Raw genomic sequence first — 10,378 nt, 5'->3', positions numbered from 1 at the left:
ATGCATATAGAGACCGTTTACTATAATTTCACACAGAGAGAAATGTGCTGTAAGATTCTCTCTACACTTTTCCATGGATAATTTAAAAGTTCTTTTAAAACCTTCCAAGGAGAAGAATTAGAGTTAAGGGATCTCCTAAACCATCTATATGAACTCAGAGCTGGAAACTGCTCTCAACACCAGCCAGTGCCAGAAGCTTTGAAACACACTCCATGCAAGTGATGACACCTACATTCAGGGTAACCACTTGAAATTAGAGGCCTATGTAAGACGTAACAGGATAGTTGCTTCTACTGGGCTCCCCCTTGCTTCCAAAATGTTACATCTTTTTTTCCAATATTATGGAAAGGGATAAATTGGATCAAAAAAGCATCTGTCTACTTCCATTTGCACTTCAAACTGCAAATTATCCATTGAACTGTATATTTGCACGGCTGAAAGCTGATCAGAAGAGATTGTTTGCAAAGGGGCTGACTGCTTAGGAAAGGTCATCTTCCCTGGATGAAGTTTTCTTTTTCCTGAAACAAATGCTCTTCCTTTGTCAAGGCGAATCAAGACATTTTAAGGAAAATGGATTGAGTTGGGAGGGTGTGTGGCAGCCCCACTAGGTCAGATGCGGACCTCATCTTTCTAGCGTGTTCCACTCCATCCTTGAGCGCTGTTTTCCTCTGGTCAGCAGGCTGTTTAAGGAGCAGGAGCAGGCGTTGCTGCAGTTTTGCTCTGGTTACGTTTATTTTTTTAATTAAAAAATTTTATTGAGGTATTATTGACATACAACATTTTAAAATTTATAATGTTGCTTTAGTGTCTGGTGTAGGCTATATTTTGAGTAGATTTGTTACAGTTAATTTTTAAAATTGTTTAGGTACATCACAATATAAGGCATTTTCCTAGGGTAGCTGTGCGCCACCACAATATTACAGAGTGGAATTCTCCGATTAACTCAACGCTTTTAGTTTTTCAATGCTTTTAGTTTTTTTTTCAAGGAAGCAGACTTAACCCGTTTTCCCTTGTCTGTTTACGTACTAAGCGTTCTGTTTCTATCAGAAACAAATAAGTAATTTGTTGCAGGGTTGGAATTCGGCTCTGTTTCCTAACTCTTAAAGCTTGTCTTCTGTTATATTTAAGATTACAAGCCTTCTGCCTCTGCCGCTTACCTGAGATGACTTGGAGAAAGCTGCATGTCTGTGCTCCTTTGACTGAAGTTGCTGGGTTAGTTCTCCAGAGAAAGAGAACCAGTAGTATGTAGAGATCCAGATCCATGAGGAGGTTTATTATGGGAACTGGCTCACGTAACTGTGGAGCCGAGAAGTCCCACCATCTGCCATCTGCAAGCTGGAGACTCAGGAAAGCCTAGAGTTTAATTTAGTCCAACTTAGCCCAAAGGCCTGAGAACCAGCAGCACCAACGTCCAAGGGGAGGAGAAGACAGATTTTTCAGCTCAAGTAAAGAGAACAAAATCTCCCTTTGTCCTTTTGTTTGGTCCCGGCCCCCCACGTTTTGGATAAAGCCCACCTGTGTTGATGAGGGTGATCTTGACTCAGTCTACCAATTCAAGTGCCAATAATCTCTTCTGGAAATACTCTCACACACCCAGAATTCATGTTTTACCGGCTGTCTGGGCATCCCTTAGCCCAGTCAAGGTCACAGCAAGTTAACCATCACCATCGCATAGCTGCCTCTTCAACTGAGTTCTCAGATGCCTCAAAAAGTCTAGTTCTTTTGTAGGAAATCTCAGGGAATATCCTGGCTAGGACTTAGCACCGTTCCTTGTCACTTCCGCCTCCCTCCCAAGGCTAGATAAGGACTCAGACCTGCCGCTGTGCGAGGGTGACCCAAGAAAAGAGGGCAGTTGCTTTATTTCAGTGCAGGTACTTTGTTCTCTTTGGGGCAAGTTCGAGTATACACGTGTTTGAGTTCACTTAGAAACTGAGGCTGCAGCAGTAAGGGAAACGCTTTTTCCAGCCGTGAGATGCCTCTGGGAGAGTAGATGGGGCCCGATTCTGTGTCCCCGCATCCAGATGAGTGGCCGGCAGGGCTCATCGTTAATGTTCACGTGTCGTCCTCCAATGTGTCAAGTCAAGGTTTGGCAAATACGTGAATTTAAAAGCATTTGAACATTTGGAGTTCCAGTTAAAATCAGCTTCTCCTTTCTTTCCTCTATTGGGGATTCTCAACGAGAATATTTTAACCAGACAATTTGGTTCTGTGTAAATATTGTGATTTGTAAATATTGTAAATAATGTGACGTGTAACATTCTCCTCTTTATTGCCTCTGTCTGCCCCACTGTCTCTCAAAAGGATCCTGGAAGGTCAGAATCAGCCTTGTTTGTTTGTTTTTTAACGGAGGTACTGAAAATTGAACCCAGGACTTCATGCATGCTAAGCTATGCTCTACCACTGAGCTATACCCACCCCTCCTTTTGTTTTTTAACGTTGATATCATTTAATATGGTGGATATTACAAAATTAAGTCAAAAATGACTTAATTTTTCTGTCAGCTTCCTCCAGGGAGCAACACATTTGTCCTTTGACACAAAGGTGGTAAAATACTCGTACTCAGCTTTCAGAGGTGAGCTTGATGCTGTGTGAGCCATGCCCTTCCTGACTCACATCCATGACCGGTGGTGATTCTCGATTTAGTTTGGTGGGAGGAGGAAGCGGGACCCAGAACAAGGCATGAAAGTGCCTAGTTCCTCCTGGATGAGAATCATTCAGGCCAAGAGGCCTCCCAGGTGAGGAGGAGGTGGTGGGGCTTGCCTCTGCAGAGCCCCCTTTTCTTCCAGTGGGGAAAAAACTTTTTCTGAGTTGAAACAGTTTGATATGGGTCTTGGCATGACTGAAGAAACCTGCTTTTTCTTTTACAAAATCTGTCCATCAGTACAAGGCATTTTTTTGAAGGCAATGCTTTATTATTATTTTTTAAATTTTTTTATTGAAGTGTAGTTGATTTACAATATCAGTTTCAGGTGTACAGCAAAGTGATTCAGTTATACATATACATAGGTATATATTTTTTCTTTTCAGATTCTTTTCCATTATAGGTTATTACAAGAAATTGGATATAGTTCCCCTGTGCTGTACAGCAGGTTCTTGTTGTTTATTTATTTTATATATAGTAACGTGTGTCTGTTAATCCCTAACCCCTGGTTTATCCCTCCCTCCTCACCCTTTCCCCTTTGGTAACTTACCATAGTTTGTTCTCTATGTCTGTGAGTCTGTTTTTGGTTTGTAAATAGAATTTGTATCTATCTTTTTTTAGAGTCCACATATAAGTGATATCATACAATAACTTGTCTTTCTCTGTCTAACTTCACTTAAAAACGATAATCTCTAGGTCCATCGGCAATGCTTATTTTTGAAGCTATGGGGACAGATGCACACTGTTTTAAGTTGGCAGATGATCAAATGTAGAGTGAGAAGGTCAAGTAGCTACTTTATTAAGTGGTCTTTATTACTCTGGGCAAATTTCAAGGGAACATTCTCACCTCCCTCTGAGAATGAGTGGATGGGACGCTACCACTGGCCTGTGTGTGTTTAGTAATTTTAGTAATTCAGGGTAACTTAATGTGGCCTCCTAACCTGGGGGGGAATGGACGGATGGGGAGTGAAGCAGGCATGTGAGGCCTGCTTTTGCCAGGAGAGGGAGCCACGTGTTCACTTAGGGTGTGTCTTGTCAGGGAAGGTCTTGGGTTTTTTTCCAGCTATTTTGTTTATCCAAATTCTTAAGCAAAAAGGAACGTAAAAATGCTGGCGTTGGTTCAGTTCACTGTGGTTGGCTCAGCTCGGGGAGAGCGATGCGACTGTGACTCTTTAACTCATACCCGTAGCTGATGTTTGGGAACAAAAGGATGCACGTGCTAGGAAAAACGGGTTTGGTGGTTCTGTTTTTATCTGGGAGAGCCACTTCCTGTGTGAAACCACATTGTCACACAGTGTCCATGAGAATGGTGGTTTTGTTGGAGGGTTCACTTCTGCCCAGAGCGGCGGAGCCCTGATGGGCCCCTTCAGAAGGATCTGGGTCTGTGCTGGTCCAGCCTGAGCCCGTTCCTTGTGGGAGAGCCTCTTGGAGTCCCTTAAAGGGAAATTTGCCACATGAACGAGTCGTTTTCTCACTCCAGACATCACAACTTCAGATTTCATTGGTGGCTCGTAGTGGAATGTTTTTTAAAACATCAGAACCTGTTAAAATACTAGGAACTCCTGTTGTTCTGTGATGTCAGTGAATGATTCTCTTTCAGGTACATTTTGGTAAAAGATGTATTGGAATTCTAAAAGATGATAAATTGTGATAATAGAATATATATAAATAGCTTACAAGTGATTTAATTTCTTGGAAATGTTCTGAGTCCCACTCAGAACTTACTAAAATGAAAGCAGTTTGTTTGAATAAACTCCAGGCTTCCTCTTTGTGAGATATTTCCGTTTTGGTCTCTTGGGGGAAAAATTCCTAGGATGTTGCTCCCTCTCTCCTGCTTGATTCAGACATGTAATATTCAAAGCTCCTCCAATATATTTTGCAAGATTCCAAAACCTGGCATGAGTTTCTCATATACATGTCTTTATTGTATAAAGCTCATAGCTTTAGGCACGTGGTTTGCCCCCCAATTTACTGTTCTTTTAAGGTATTTTAGAATGAGGAGGTTCTGTTAAAGAGAAACTAACAATAATGTGCAGACTGCTAGGAACATTTCGTCCCCCATAAGACAACAGACCTTTTCGACAGCTCATAACATCCATTCTTGGACCTCCCACCCCAGCCTGCACCGCGAAGAGGCAGGGAGGTTCTCTTGATCTCCAGGAGAATGGTTCTTATCTGAGTGCCCAAGACACGGAGGCCAGACAGGCATAGCTAGTAACTCACAGAGCCATGATTTAAATGGTTGATGAACACGGTTGCTTCCTCATACTGTTTTGTCTTTTTCCTTGTCACTTCCTTTTGAGATAGTCATTCAACATCCAGCAAACTGATTGGGTGCCTACTGTATACCAGGCATCCAGCAGGTGCTGGAGGCAGCAGGTGAGTCAAACCAAGCCCCCTGTCCTGCAGAGCCCAGCCGTCCAGATTGGTTCCTCCTTTAAGTTATGAAGCGAAAGGCTGGAGGTACAAGGCACATGAGTGGGAAATGGGAAGTCTCAGCTGTTATAAAAGTACTGGTATTTGACAGTTGACCTTCTGCTCATGAAAATAAGAAGTGTTACATCAAATAATCAAAGTTTTGTTTAGAGAGGATGACGCCGTTATCTTTTTGGTGTGGATGGGGGTCTTCAAGGATGAAAGTCGTACTTTCCGCTTCATACTTGAATTTTTCCAAATCTCAGGCTGCACTGGCCATGTCAGCCTCAGACTTTTCCACCTGTGGTCCAAGGCCAAAACAGAAAGATCTTTAATAAATCTAAAGTTATGGACATTATACTTGTACTAGCTAATAGAGTAACTACGACCACATGTGACTTATTAAATTTTAAGTAAAATAAATAGAATCTGAAATTCAGTTCCTACTGGCCACCTTTCCATCATCACAGAAGGTTCTGTGGGACAGCCAGTTACAGACAGACATGTGACAATTTGGCTTCTTCGAGATTTGAAGATCCTTAATATAGTAGGGTGTGAGATATTTTTCACTTTGAACACCCATCAATGTGAGACAAAAACCCCATCCTCTGAAAGTGAGGGGAATAAAGATCACAAGTTTGCACATGGTTTCCTGTCAGCATTTGCTCTACAAAAAGGGATTGTCTTAGTCTCTTACTTTTTATCTTATTCACGAGTGTATCAGTCAGGGTTCTCCAGAGGAACAGAGCCAGGAGGATACACAGGGATACAGAAGAGATTTATTACGGGAACCTGCTCACACAATTATGGAGACTGAGATGTACCACAACACGCCGTCTGTAAGCTGCAGGACCGGCGAAGCGGGTGGTGTAACATCCCAAGACCAGAAGCAGGAGCTCTGATGTCCGAGGTCAGGACAAGATGGATGCCCCAGCTCAAGAGGGGAGAGAATTTGTCCCTCCTCTCCTCTTGTTCTATCCAGACAGACCCTCAAAAGATTGGACCATGCCAGCCCACGTTGGTTTGGGTCCATCTCTACTCAGTCCACAGATTCCAATGCTAATCCCTTCTGGAAATGTCCTCACAGACACACCCAGAAATAATGTCTTACCAACTTTCTGGGAGTCCCTGGGCCCCGTCAAGTTGACACAGAAGATACACCTTTGCAGAGAGGCCTGTCATGGTTCTCTCTGAATGAAAGACGGGAAAGTTGAACAAGGGCCATGTGCATGGAAGGCCTTCTGTCAGAGAGAGTGGCATCCTCTTTTTGTCTTTATTTTACATGATTTTGGATATTTAAAACTATGTTTTATTTTAATTTATTTACTTTTATTTTAATTTAAAAATTTTTAATTGAAGTATAGTTGATTTACAATGTTGTGTTAGTTTCAAGTGTACAGCAAAGTGATTCAGTTGTATATATATTATATATAAAAACATCTTTCAGATTCTTTTCCATTATAGGTTATTACAAGGTATTGAATATAGTTCCCTGTGCTATACAGTAGGTCCTTGTTTCTATCTGTTTTATAAATAGTAGTGTGTATCTGCTAATCCCAGATTCCTAATTTATCTTTCCCTCACCCCCTTTCCCCTTTGGTAACCGTAAGTTTGTTTTCTATGTCGGTGAGTCCATTTCTGTTTTGTAAATAAGTTCATTTGTATCATTTTTTTAGATTCCACATATGATGTTTATCTTTCTCTGACTTACTTCACTTAGTATGATCGTCTCTAGGTGCATCCATGTTGCTACAAGTGGCATTAATTTACTCTTTTTTATGGCTGAGTAGTATTTCATCACATATGTATACCACGTCTTCTTTATCCAGTCATCTGTCAATGGATACCTGGGTTGCTTCCATGTCTTGGCTATTGTAAATAGTGCCATTGTGAACATTGGGGTGCACATATCTTTTTGAATTAGAGTAAAACTATTTTAAAACGAAGACCCCTTATCCTCTCTTTGTTGAATTCTAAGCATTTTATTGTCCAACAGCCATTGAATTTAAAGTCTCTTTCAATCTTGTCCCCTTGGGAAAATATCATCTCCTGGCAAGCTGTCACCCTGCCTGTGACTGTGGGAGGGGAGTGTTCAGTGCACGCCAAAGGAAGTGCAACCTCAGGCTTCAAGCTCGCCCTTGGCTCTGGTAACGGGGCAGTTCACTGGACTTGAGATGGTTCCTGAGAACATCCTGTACCTCCTCCTGTAGAACCATGTGGGGACCCAAAACATGAAAGAGGACAGCGTGAGGCATTGAGGTGGGGCTTGGAAGATGTTGCCCATGACCTTCGGGCTCACAGAGGAATCCTGGGGCTCCTTCCAGCTCCAGACCAGACTTGGCCTCCCCCTCATCGCCTCTAAAACTAGGGTTTGGAAATTATCCCTCCCGTGACATAATGTGGCTCACCAGGCCGGAGGCGTCCCAGGGTATGGACTGCGAGGACATTCCTTTTCCTGTTTCACAACAGAACGTCAGAACACTTAAGACTTTCTTCATTCTGATAACATGGTGTGCTCTTCAAAATTACGCAGCAAAAGGAGTCCGATTGGCTGGATTTGGGTGAACAATGAAAGGTTAAGTGTTAGTAATCATGCCCTCAGTCCTCTTGAACTCCATGCTGGGCTCCATGGGGCTCGTGAAAGCGGCGAGGGCATCTCATTAGGGAAACACACTCACATCCATCCAATGACTGGAGGAGACAACAGAATTTGGCTTATTGGCCCAACGGGTGACTGAAAATTTCATACAGTAGACCGAAGCCAGCAGGCCAGGGCTTGAACTCTTTGGTGATAGTAATTTTGGTTTTCCAGGATTTACTGTAAGAATCGAATGTGTTCATTTCATTGCAACTGTGTGTCAGGCTCTAGGGGTGAACAGGTAAGTGAGACAGGAGTTGCTCTGGCGCATCCAGGGCTTGGAGAGAAGTGATGCTCAAGCCAGACTGCCTGTGGCTGCTGAGAAGTCTCCCGGGGGTGGGGAGGGATCCTGGAAGCTGCTGAAAGGCTCTCAGACCCCTGCTTACTGCACTGCCATCTCCTTGGATGGATGCCCCATCCCAGGAGCCCCTCTCAGTCATGGCTAACTGGTTCACGAAGGTTCGCTAAGCCCCTGCCGCATGCCGGCCAGGCCTGCACCTGGAATTGTAGTCTGCAACATTCCAGTTTGAGATGCAGTTTCTGGGCAGGAGGAGCCGGATTCTGCCTGCTGGTCCTGCCCCCTGTCGTGGGCAGAGACCTGAGCATCCCTTTAACCCCTTGTCCTTCCAGCTTGTAAGATCCGAAGTCCCCCAGTTGCAGATGCCTCCAACCATTCACTATTTCTGCCCTGTAAAGGCAGCCAGGCTGAAAGTCTGGTGCCCTGGCCAGTACCCATCTCCTTGTCCAGTGGCTCCTATGCTCTCCCCTTTGTGGCTGACAGTCTTGCCCTCCTCAGTTCTTTGCCCAAGAAAGACCCTTATCACTGTGACCCAATTGTTTAAAACAAACTGTGAAAACCAACTGAGAATAAGAAATTAGAGTCAGATTTTGCTTTGCTGCTTGAAATAATTTATTATAAGTTCTAATGTAAGCAAAACCCCAGTGACTTAAGATGACAAATGAGGAAAAGCCGCCCTAATTGAACTTGCTGTGAAGTGGGTATATTGCTACCAAACTGGACGGAAAATTCCTGGGAACACTTGGAGTGAGGATGATAGTGTCTCAGACGGTGGTGACGGGGCGGCCGGCCCTCCTGCTCCCACGCCCCGGCCCCTGCAGCCCGCCTCGCCCCCAGGAGCACCCAGCCCCGCTGATTGCAGCCTGGCTCCTTTCCCCACTTCCTTCCAGCCTTCTTGGGACCCAGCCTGCTCTCCTTTCCCTTCTGAGCTGCCCGCTCTGACCCTGATTTCTGGAGATTCCCCTACTTCCTGGTAATCCCCCCCAAACCAGAGTGCTCATCACATGAAAGATTTCACTGTAGTTACTGTGAAGACAGAGAAGAACTCGAGGTAGCAGGAACGAGGAGACGGGGCCGAGGGAGCGGGAGTTGTTATTTAACGGGAGCAGAGTTTCAGTTTGGGGGATGAACAAGTTCTGGAGGTGGTGGGGTGATGGTTGCACAACCAGGTGACTGTACTTAACGCCCTGAACTGTCCACTTAATCGTGGTTCATTTTCCAATTTTAGTATATGTGCTGCCGAAGCGAGCACAAGTCGTGGTTCATTTTATGTTCTGTATTTTACCACCATAAAAACTTTAAAATTTTTAAAGGAGAAATAACAAAGTTTCTGGGGTCTTGAGAGATCCACTAGATGAAGCCCCCGGTGGCTCCAGGCTTCCTCTCTTGCTCGGTAATGAATGTTCACAGTATCATTATTCAGAACAGCCAAAAAGCGGAAACAGCTCCAGTGTTCGTCAGCTGATGAATGGATAAAGAAATCATGGGCTATCTATGCAATAGAGTATTACTTGGCAGTAAGAAGGAACGAAGTATTGTGGGGAGGGTGTAGCTCAGTGGTAGAGCATGTGCTTAGCCTGCACAAGGTCCTGGGTTCAACCCCCAGCACCTCCACTGAAATAAATAACTAAACCTAATTACCTCCATTCATAAAAAAGGAATGAAGAATTGATACATGCTATAACCTACATGAACCTTGAAAATTATGCTCAGTGGAGGAAGCCAACCACATAAGGCCCCATATTGTAGGATTCCACTTATAGATTGTGTCCAGAACAAGCAAATCTATAGAGACAGAGTAGATTGATGGTTGCCAAGGGCTGAGGGGGATGGGAGGACTAAGAGGATGACGGCGGAGGGGTGTGGAATCTCTTTTTGGGGTCATGAAATTTCTAAAGTTGATTTTGGTGTTGGTTGCACAATTCTGTGAATACACCAAAAGCCATTGAATTGTATACCTTAAATGGATGAATTGTATGGTATATAAACTATGTCTCAATAAAGCTACTGAAGTATAACCACTCATTCTATGCTAGAGCCAGGTAAAGGGGAGAAATGAAGAGGCTGAATGAGATGGGAGTTAGGGAAGGCTGAGTTCCAGATGGACATGCCATACTCAGTGTACTCAGTGGTTCTTAGCGAGGGGTCGGGAGGGGCCACACTGACCCCCAGGGGCCATTTGAAAATGTGGGTGTTTGTTGATTGACTCAACAACTGGGAAGTGCGGCCGGCATTTATGGGTTGAGAGCTGGAGAAGCTAAACATCCTGCAACAACTAGGTAGGTCCTGCCCAGTAAGAACTGTCCCACCTAATGACATGCATTTCCCAACCCCTCCCACTGAAAAATTCTGTCAAGGGGAGATTTTTGCACACAAACACTCATGT

The sequence above is a fragment of the Camelus dromedarius genome, chromosome 24, assembly GCF_036321535.1.
Source record: "Camelus dromedarius isolate mCamDro1 chromosome 24, mCamDro1.pat, whole genome shotgun sequence".
In the NCBI taxonomy this organism is placed as follows: Eukaryota; Metazoa; Chordata; class Mammalia; order Artiodactyla; family Camelidae; genus Camelus; species Camelus dromedarius.
Note: the sequence above shows the minus strand (reverse complement) of the source record.